Source organism: Heliangelus exortis, chromosome 20, assembly GCF_036169615.1.
Source record: "Heliangelus exortis chromosome 20, bHelExo1.hap1, whole genome shotgun sequence".
Taxonomy (NCBI): domain Eukaryota; kingdom Metazoa; phylum Chordata; class Aves; order Apodiformes; family Trochilidae; genus Heliangelus; species Heliangelus exortis.
This window is the reverse complement of record NC_092441.1, coordinates 10,176,743-10,186,560: the sequence shown is the minus strand read 5'-3', so window position 1 is coordinate 10,186,560 and position 9,818 is coordinate 10,176,743. Positions and strand designations below refer to the sequence as shown.

Below are 9,818 nucleotides of genomic sequence, written 5' to 3'. Positions count from 1 at the left end.
GTGTGTGGGGCTGTTACCTGGCACTGTAGAAATGCCTCAGACTATTTTCAACCCTATAAAAATATTTTGGTGCAGTTTTGCCTCCAAGGAGAGGTTTATGTTGTGTTGCAATGCAGAAGGAAAACTTGGAAGTCTTGCTAGAAGACGATGTTGTTCCCATGGAGAAGGGGAAAATCCTCTCAGTCTGCAGTTAATCTGCCTTTCCCCACACTCAGGGGCAAAGTGTTAATATTTTGTTTCTGAAAACCCTAAAATTTCTGCTGTCCTTTCCAACATCCTAATTTAAAGCCATTCGTCCTCTTTCTGCTATAAAGATTCAAATAAAATACAAATATTGGTTTTAAAGGTAAATTCCAGAGGTTATCCTGCTTTCTCTCTCCAGCTGTGTATTTGGGTTTGACCTCCTAAGATGTAACTTCTTGTGGTCATTTAGTACCAAATTCCCATCAGATGAAGCACAACCTGAAGGAACAAGAGGAGAATGGCAGAGGAGGGGAATCCAAGCAGCACTTAATTGTCTTTTAATTGTCTTAATTGTCGTCTTTGCTCTTGGTTCATTCTGAAAAGCAGTGAATTATTAATGCTGCAAGCTGGCACAGCCATGGGCTGCCAAAGATGTGCAATGCCCACTGCAGAGTCAGGAGAGGGGACCCCACTGGTGTCCATCTGTCAAGGTTCACAGTGGGAGAACTCAACCCAAGCTCAGAAGTTGGCTGCAGATGAAACTCCCCCATTTGTCATCAGGTGCTGCACAGAGGACCCCATGTCAGGAAGAAGTGATGCAAAACCCATGGAAATATCCCGAATAATTGTCCTCCAGATTTGGTCATTGTTGGTGAGGTAAAACATTAACATTCTTTGATTGTGCTTAAGCACTTGCTTGGTTTGGGTTTTGTTGTTTTGGGTTTTTTTTTTTTTTTGCTGCAGTCCAACAACTTTAAAGCCTAATGAGTTAAGAATTGCCCAGGATGCTAATGGGGCCGCTGAGATTCTTTAATGATTGGCATGGATTGGGAAGGGGAGAAACAAAAGTGAAGGAGGCTCCCTGGGGAAGGGGATGAGGCCACAAAGGGGTGAGTGGGCAACTTGGAGGAAGGAACTGCAGTTTTCACACACTTAGGTGTTTAAAGGGAGACAAACCCTGGCCACAGCTGACTAATTTTGGCTAATTGGAACCTGCACGGGTCAAGGCCTGGAAGTTTTGCTGCTCTCAGGTCAGGGCAGCATCCATCACTGGCTTTTCCCCTGAGCAGCAGCCCATCCCCAGCCAGAGACAAGGGAGATGAGATAGAAAATTGGCAGGAAAATATTCCTTGCCTTTTATCACGTTGCACCCCTGTGTCTTGGTGCTGATTTCCCAAAGCTGGGCTGGACAACCAAGTGCTTAGTGGAACAGTTCCTTGCTCTTCCCCCTGCTTCAGGGCCAATTTATCCCTGGGGATAAATAAACCTTAGGTTGAAATCTCAGTAAAACTCTTTCAGCTGATGGTGGTGGGTACCTGGGCTCTGATCCTCAGCAGCGATGCCTCTGGTGGAGCAGGGAGTGCAGCTGAGTGAATCAAACTGCCTGGTTGGAGTTTTGCTTCCAAACCATAAATAAAAGAGTCTTTCTTGTGGAGCAAAGCTCCAGAGATGCAGAATCCTCTTAGAAAAGGGGGGAGGCCTTTCTGGTGGGTGCCTGGATGTGTGAGGTCAGCCCTGGTGAGAGGTGAGGGCTGGTCCCCTGCCTGCTCCCTCCTGCCAGCTACATGGACCTTGCTTTTAGGCAAGAGTTTGTCACTCTGATCTATTAATCCTGCAATACTTCAGGCAAATGTAGGATTTTAATAACATCTCCACCCACTCACCTTTTCACTCCAAAAACCTCACTGCAGTGCATGCTTGTTTGACACAATTATTATCCCTGGTAAACACTGCATTGTTTGGGACACAATGGCTCCTTAATGCCTTTTATGCATTTTTAAAATTATGATAATATAAGATTTTTTTGACTGAAGTGTGGGACAGGGGAGGAAGGATGGGTCAGTGTTCCCAGTGTAAATCCCAAGGTAACCTGAGGATAATGGTTAATAAAATGTTTCAGTCTTTTTTAGAGCACTGTTGAGATAGGAGTTTTAGGGGGTTTGTTGTTGGTAGGGTCTCTTTGCTTGGTTTGCTTTTTAAAAAGAAATGCCAGATGGACCTGTCAGTCTCTCCCACAAAGTCTGAACAAAACTCTCTTTTTTGGATCCTTTTATTGCACAAGGCTAGGAAAAGGGGAGGCTATATGGTGCTCTGTAGTTCCAAGAAGGAGGGACACCAGGATCTAGTCATTTCCACCAGGTACTGCCTGGTGTTCAGCACACAAGGGGCTGGGTAGTGATGATAAATCAGAGCTTTTCTTAAAAATAAGCATGAATATGAAGTAAACCTAGAAGAATCCTGACACAGAATGTGAAAGCTTTCTGGGTTTATTGGCTTGCTCTTTCCCTTTTCCACACTTGGTTTCTGCTCCGATGTTGTTGCCCTTTGACACGTGGTAAATCCAGCAAGTGGAGGAAATGACCCTGTGGCATTTATTTATTTATTAACCTGCAGTGAGGATGTGGAACAGAGGAGGTTTCCCTAGGTGAGATAGAGAAGCAGAAATGACTCCCTGCAGAGCTCACCTGGCTGGGAAATGCCCTAAACCAGGGCTGCAGGGCAGGGAGAGCTGCTGGGAGCTGAGCCCAGGGCTGGGGCAGAAAAGAAGCAGCTTTGGGTGAACCAACCCTGGGGATGCCCCAAAGACTAAAGATCATCAAGGTGGACCTGTTTCTCTGGTTCCACTCTTCCATGAGGACAGAGATAGAGATGTTCCCGTGGGATGAGCTAAAGGAAAGGACCAGGGTGGGGAAGTGTGTTGCTGTCTCTTTCTCCTCATCCTCCAGGCAGCAAGGTCCCTTCCCAGGGAAGTTCTGGTGCCAAGCAGTACCTGTGTCTGTGCACCTTTTGGGCAAACTAACATCTGCCAGGTGTGTTTTCTTATTCCACTCCAAGTGTGAGACTTGGAGACTTTGAACCAGTTGCTGTCTTCAATTGTACTAAAAAAGTCAAAGAAAGGCAACTTATGCTTTGAGGTACAAGGGCTCCAGGAAGTTAATTTAAGTCAGTTTAGTTACCCAGGATGTTACTTTAGCCAGGGCTGGATTAAAACCCCCTTAATATAAAGCCAGGAAGATCCTGAACAATGTCAGAGAGGTTTTGCATGTGAGATGCCTGTTCCCCCCCCGTCTCACCCCCCCAGCATGGTGAGAACCTCCAGAGATGCTGCTGGAGAAGGAAATGGGAGGGAGCAGCAGTTTGCTTTGGGGTGTTTCTGTTAAAAGATTTTTTTTCTTCCTCCAAAAGTTTTCCCTCTGCACAGCTCCTGGGTACCTTGCTGCCAGGCACTGGTTGTTTCCAGACTGATGGGAATTGGAAATCCCAGCAGGTTTTTTAAAAAACCTCAGCAGTTCCTGCAGGCTTCACAAATGAATGTTTGTGCAGACTCAGGAGTTTAATCTGGTTAACAGGAGTGTGAGCATGGCCTTTTTCACAAGGTGTGGGGGTCACTCAAACAGCACATTGCAGGAGTGGAGGGCTCAGTTCTCCAGCATCCAGGCTGGATTCCTCCTCCCTCTGCCAAAACATTATTTTTTTTTTGTGTGCAGTTTGGTCCATTTATTCCCTTTCACCTCTTAGACCAATTTTTTTTCTTTGCTTTCAGGACTACTTTCACACTTGACATTTAATGAAGTTTTGGGGTTGTTGGTTTTGTTTTGTTGGGTTTTTTTTCTGTGAAAGCTACCTTTTTGCTGATCAGTAGTTTTGTACTCAAAGAGTATTTCATCCTTCTTGAGCATGTAGCTACTTCTGGAATACATCTCCATTACCTGCTGCCTGTGACACTGATGGATGTGAGCCATAGGAATGGGGAGGGGTCACTTAAAATGAAATTTGAACCAAGCTTCACCTTCCCTTGAGGTTCAAAAAAAAAGTCAGTCAGCTCTAAAGCTGCTGTTGTTCACATCACTGCACCTCTCCTCCTCCTGAGGGGAGAAGAACTGGATGCTCCAGCATTCCTGGTGGGCATATCCACCTTTCCCAGCACAGCAGAGTTCTGGGGTCAATGAGCTGGGGCCAAACCTTTTCCAGGACTGGACAGATTGTGGCAGCAGGAGGATGGTCCTGTGTCTGGAGGACTTCGTGGTGCAGAGAACTTGGGCTCCTTCATGTTGATGAGCAGTGTTGGGTTGAGGGATCTGCTGGATTTGGGACCTGAGTTGTTCTCTGCACCAGCCCAGCCCTCGTGGTGCTCAGTTCCCTGTGCAGCAAACTTCCCCAAATTGCTCCTGGACCTGGTTCCTTCATGAGATCTTGTCCTGACATCAGGTGACACTCATCCTCTGATGACCTGGGGAACATATTGTGCTAAAATGGGCGTGGAAAATCTGCATTCTGTGGCCATTCCTCCTCGGTTTGGAGACGAGAAAGCTGAGGATGGGAGAGGTTTGCCAAGTGACCAAGTTTGCAGTGTCAGGAGGTTCAAAGGGGAACCTGGAAAAGTCAGGCACAGCAGTTTAATAAATGGGCACCCAAATGACAGGGCAGGGATGTGACTCCTGTACCCACATTCTGCAGCTGGGGATGCTTGATGATGGGTACAAAGAGAAGGAGCTGCAGGAGGTGGCCAAGCTCACGTGTCCTCTCCCAGCAGCATCTTCTGCTGCCACTGCCACATGTGACCACCCAGGGCAAGAGGCTTGGAGCTGGTAGGGTGCTTTTTAGGTTACAAAGCAGCTTAAGAAGCTGTGGAGAAGCAAAACAGGTTTGTGTGTGGGACCTGTGCTAAGGGCAAAGCCTTTGTGGGTAAATCCAGTTCAGCTCAGTCCAAACTCCCTGGCTCCAGAGCCAGCAGCTCCAGCCTTTTCCCATCTGGAGAGCTCCAGGGAAAGGGCAGATGTCATGCTGGTGTCAACTGTTTTTACACATTTGGAAACATTCAGGTTTTCTATTGAAGCTGAACTTTAATTGGCTGACTTTTAATCGTGCTGACTGAGCACTTGGAAAAATTCACCTTTTTATTAGGTTGGTTTTTGCAGTTGCTCAGCCCCAGCTGAGGCAGAGGAACCTGGAACCTTGCTCCAGTCTTTCAGCTCCACAAGTTCTCCTTACCCAGCCAGACAACCTGTGATGTGTGTTTACAGATTTAGGGATTGAAGAGACCAGAAAAGAGCAAAAGAAAGCCGAGCCTTAAAAGTTCATAATTTCTCTGAAGAAATGGGCATTTATCTGCTTGCTAAGAGTAGCAGTGCTTTAAAAAGCTTGAAGCATGAAATGATGAATCAAAGAGAAACAAAAGGCTGCTCCAGAGGGTTTGGCAAGGCACAGTTGAGAAACTCTGCTCTCCCTCCCATTGAAATGCAAATACTCCAAAACACAATCCCTTCAAAAGCCCAGCATCATTTGTTTCTGGGAAACCTTGTTATATGCTTATTACTTTTTTTTTTTCCCCCTGATCACTAGGTAGGTAGGGAGTGCTCCTGCCTAATCACAGCAGTGAGAGAGAATTAAATCAGTGTCACACAATCAGAGATGCTACGGCTCAATTTACAAACAATTTGCCTCCATCTCATTAGGGATTTTTATGGTAGGTCTCCTTGTGCAGCCCCAGCCTTCTGACACCAAAGTGGCAAAATCTGGTTCAGATGTGACAGCTGTAAAGAGCCTGGAGTCAAAATTATTTAATTATTTCATCTTATAGACACATTCTTTTTTTTTTTTTTTTTTTTTTTTTTTTTTTTTTTTTTTTTTAAATAAAAGCCTCAAACCGTAGTTGCAATATATTTACAGCCCCTTTCCTTGAGCACCCTTCCTGCAGTGAGATGCTGGGTGCTAGGAGAGCTTTGCCTTGGCTGCTGCTCCCAGTGCTTTGCAGGGTTTCTGGAGGATTTCAGGAGAGCCCAGCTGTTAGCACAGCTGCAGGTCCTCCCAAAACTTGGGCTCGGAGGTGTAAAAGCAGGGCAGGTGGTCAGCATGAGGGCCAACAGCCCAGAAAAGCTTTTAGGGGAAATATCAGCCCCACCTGCAGTGGTTGTGCTCATGGCAGGAGGAGGAAATGAACTCAGGGTAAGGTTCTGGGGTGCCCCAAAGCCTCAGGGCCAGAGGGGTTTTGGACAGAAACAACTGGGTCTGCTGGCCCTGTAACCATGGAGGGAGAAATGGGATTTAAGGGAAGGACCCTTGTACACCCCAGGCCTTCTGAAGCTTGGTCAGTGGGGGGGAGCTGGGTCCTATGAGGTTTTGATGGATGGGACCATCCTGTGCCCCTTGGGTTTTGTTTCCAGTGGGATTTGCTGAAGCTGGATCACATTGATCTGAAAGGTTTGGGAAAGAGGGAAATGCAGGTGATGGGGTTGATTTGGGTATTGGGTTTTGACCATCTGGTCCTGAGTAATTCAGAAAATATTCTGTTGGCTTGTAGTTTTTAATTCTCTGGAAGTCTTGCTAGAAAGGAAGCTTGTTCTCACTTTAAAAATAAATACATTGTTTCAAAGAAAAACTGAAATATTTTGCTTGGAAAACACTAATATTTTTATTGTATGGTTTGGGGTGTTTTGTTTTTTTTTTGGTTTGTCTTTTTTTTTATCCGAGCAGTATTCCAAATTTAACCAATTTGAGTTTGCAGCAAACTGTGCTTTTTGCTGGGTAGTGCATTCATTTGAAATGTTTGCCCAGCTCCAGATGGCAAATCAGACTTCTGGGAGGTGGCTGTGCTGCTGTACCCTGAAATCCCCCCCAGAGCTGGCTGGGGGCAGCGGGGACACGTTCAGGGCAAGAGTTTGGGTTGAGCCCAGCCCTGAGAGGTCCCAGCTGGAAGGGACCCATCAGTCACTGCCTTGCCTGGGGACATCAGCCCAGGGGGGACTGGGGTTGTGCAGCAAATTAAAATCTTTTGTGTTGGGAAGTCTGCTCTGGATGTGAGGCAGCAGCAGATCCCAGGTTTGCCTCTGGCTCCAGGCTGCCTTGATTCCTCTCCTGGTTGAAGTTTGTCCCATGTGAGGAGGCTTCAGGCCTGAGCAAGCTTTTATTTCTTTGGGTAAAAGGCCAAAATTAATAGAATTTTGTAATAATTCACAGTGACCCAGGGAGGTTTATCATGCCAAAGGCAACAGCATCACCCACTAACCACCTGGAGTGAGACCCTGGCCCCACAATGGGAAAGGCACCAATCCCATAACTTTTATGGAGTCAGGATTTCATCCTGCTGCTCCATCAATGGAGCTGGGTGTCTGCAAAGGGGGGAATTCTGGAATTAGCACCTAAACTTGTGGGTGCTCCTCCTTGCAATGTTTAGGAAACTTTGGTTAGGAAGTCCACCAATGTACGGCTTAGCACAAAGACTCAAACTTTACATATACTTGCTTGTTGAAACAGTAGTTAACTCCTTTTTTCTTTCTTTTTCTGAGTTTTTTTTTTGTTTTTTTCTTTCTTCCCCTGAAGTGGACTGTATGGTTTTGATCAGGAATAAATTGCATATAAAAAGGCTGGTAATCCAGAGATCTGGGTGATAATCCTGATTCTCTTGTAGAATTTCTGCCTGATATTAAATAAATCACTTAATCACTCTCTCTGCTTCTCTTTCCCCAGCTGAGAGACTGTGATGAATAACACTCAGCACATCCACACCAGGGCTGCAAGGCTTTAATTGTATAAAATTTGCAAAGCCCTTTGAAATCCTTCCATGTGGAATTTTAGGTAAGTGCTGGAACAGCTCTGGCTGGGGCTCTGGGTGCTGGCTAAGCAAGATGTTAATGTTGTGCTGAGAGGAGGAGGAGGAAGATGAGGAGGAGGAGGAGGGGGGGGGGCTTCGTGGGCAGGGCAGGGCTGCAATGTGAGGATTTGTTTCCATGGATCTGTGGTTGGCTTTGTCTGGAGGGCTCTTCCCCCTGGGTGAGATCAGGGTTTCTCTGCCCTGCTCTGGAGGGTGATGCTCAGAGGAGAGGTGACACTACAAACCTGTGTGTGGCAGTGCCAGCAGGGAGCTGGTGTCCATGCTCTGACTTTCCCAGGGATGCTGAGTCCTTGCAAGCAGAGCTGGGAATGCAATAACAGCAAAACATGCTCCTTTAACCTCCTCAGCACCAGCGTGTAAAACAATACCCCAGATAGGTACCCCCAGTGCTTTTATAATTTATTCATTCAACAGTTTCTCTTGCTGTAGTTAATGCTGTGTTTCCCAGGCTGGGGCTGGCACATGAAGCGTGAGGAATCCTTTTGGACAGGTTGCTTTGCTCTGCCCCAAACAAACTCCTGTTATCTGCCCAGTGGCCTAAATGAGCTGAATCCTCTGGGATGTGCAGCTGGAACCTGGGGGACTCCCTGGCTGCCTGCCAGAGTGCTTGGGATCCCATTCAGCCAGGGGAGGGGTGAAAGAGATCCAGGGGATTCTTTCCAATTTTCCTCAGCACCTGGACTCTTCCTTCTCTCCTCCAGGATTTCAGATTTATGTGGATACCAGCAACTGGGTATTTATAATCTCTCCAGTGTGCAAGGCTTAGCCAGGTTGTATCCATGAAAACCTTCCTGTTTTCTTCCACCTGTTTACCCCACAAAGAGCCATCACTTCCCTTTACGTTTCACCTCTCTCCTAAATCAGGTTTTGTGCCTTTGTCCTCTGTTGGGAGTGAAGTGCAGTTCTGAGCAGTGTTCTCCAGATGAATCTGATGGAGCAGACTTTGATGATTTGGGCCAAATCCTTAAGATGCCAAGCTAGAGGAAACAAAAGGGATGAATAAATCAATGGTTTTTCTTTTAGAGGGGGATTTTAATTCATTGGCTTTTCATGGTCTGGAGATCTCAAATCCCCAATTCATCCTAGTCCACTGAAGAAACTCAAATTATTTTTAAACAGAGAGATCCCCAAAGCTATATTTTACCCCCAGAGCAAGAAGTCCAAGGGTAAGTGTTAATCTCAATCTGATTTCATGTGCAAAACAGCTGCTTGGATCTTGCATCTGTCTCAGCTGGGGCTGCTTTCTACCCCTTTGCTTAGTGCAGCCAGAAAGTTAATTCAGTGCATATTGGGAAATTCCTCAAACACCAGGAGACTTAACACCCTTTTTTCCATCAAACTCTTGGAGTTTGTGTTGATATTTAGAGGTGTGAGACTGCAGCACCGGGGAGTGGAATGTTTCCCTAATTTATTGTAGGGAGCTGATCTGGGGTGTTATCTCCCCAGACCAAGCTGTTCTTGTTTCACTTACAGCCTAAGTGCAATATAACTCCAAGTCACAATGCATTCCCTGTTAGGCAAAGCCCATAATACTCTCCTGTGGCTGACACCTGAAGTAAAGTATGTGTCTGCCAGCCTCCTGGAATAATTTGCCAGTGCATTCTAATAGGGTTTGCAGAAGGTCCATGTTTATTTCTAGATGGGCTTTTCAGCGCGTTATCCAGCGGCCGCGGTGCCACGGATGGGGATGGGATGTGGGAGCTCTTGTGTTGGCCTTGCTCCTGCCTCTGCTGGGATTTTGGGTGAGTCTTGGATGGCAGAAGTGCCCCTGGGTCTTGCATTACCCCAGTGCAGAGGGTGGGAAATGGGTTACATGTGAGGAACATCACTCGAGTTAGAGAAAGGTTCGTGTTCCTTCAAGTGCAAGGTCTGGGAAGTCTGGGTGTGAGACTGTTGCTCTTTTTGGCTCAGAAGAGGAAATGGGGGTCAAAAAGCACTTTGGAGCTGTGGCTTTGGAGTTCCCAGGGCTCTGTGCAGGGCTGGTTTCCAGGAGAAAAGCAGGAGAGCTGGGCAGAGGGGAGAG

General features: G+C 46.6%; 1 long non-coding RNA gene across 1 annotated transcript; it reads left to right on the top strand.

The window, feature by feature from the left end:
* The first annotated feature begins 498 nt into the window (after positions 1-498).
* On the top strand, positions 499-8,795 carry LOC139805835 (uncharacterized). Its single transcript, XR_011730004.1, has 3 exons — positions 499-840; positions 7,651-7,758; positions 8,660-8,795. It is a non-coding gene; the product is annotated as an uncharacterized lncRNA (long non-coding RNA).
* The last annotated feature ends 1,023 nt before the right edge of the window (positions 8,796-9,818 follow it).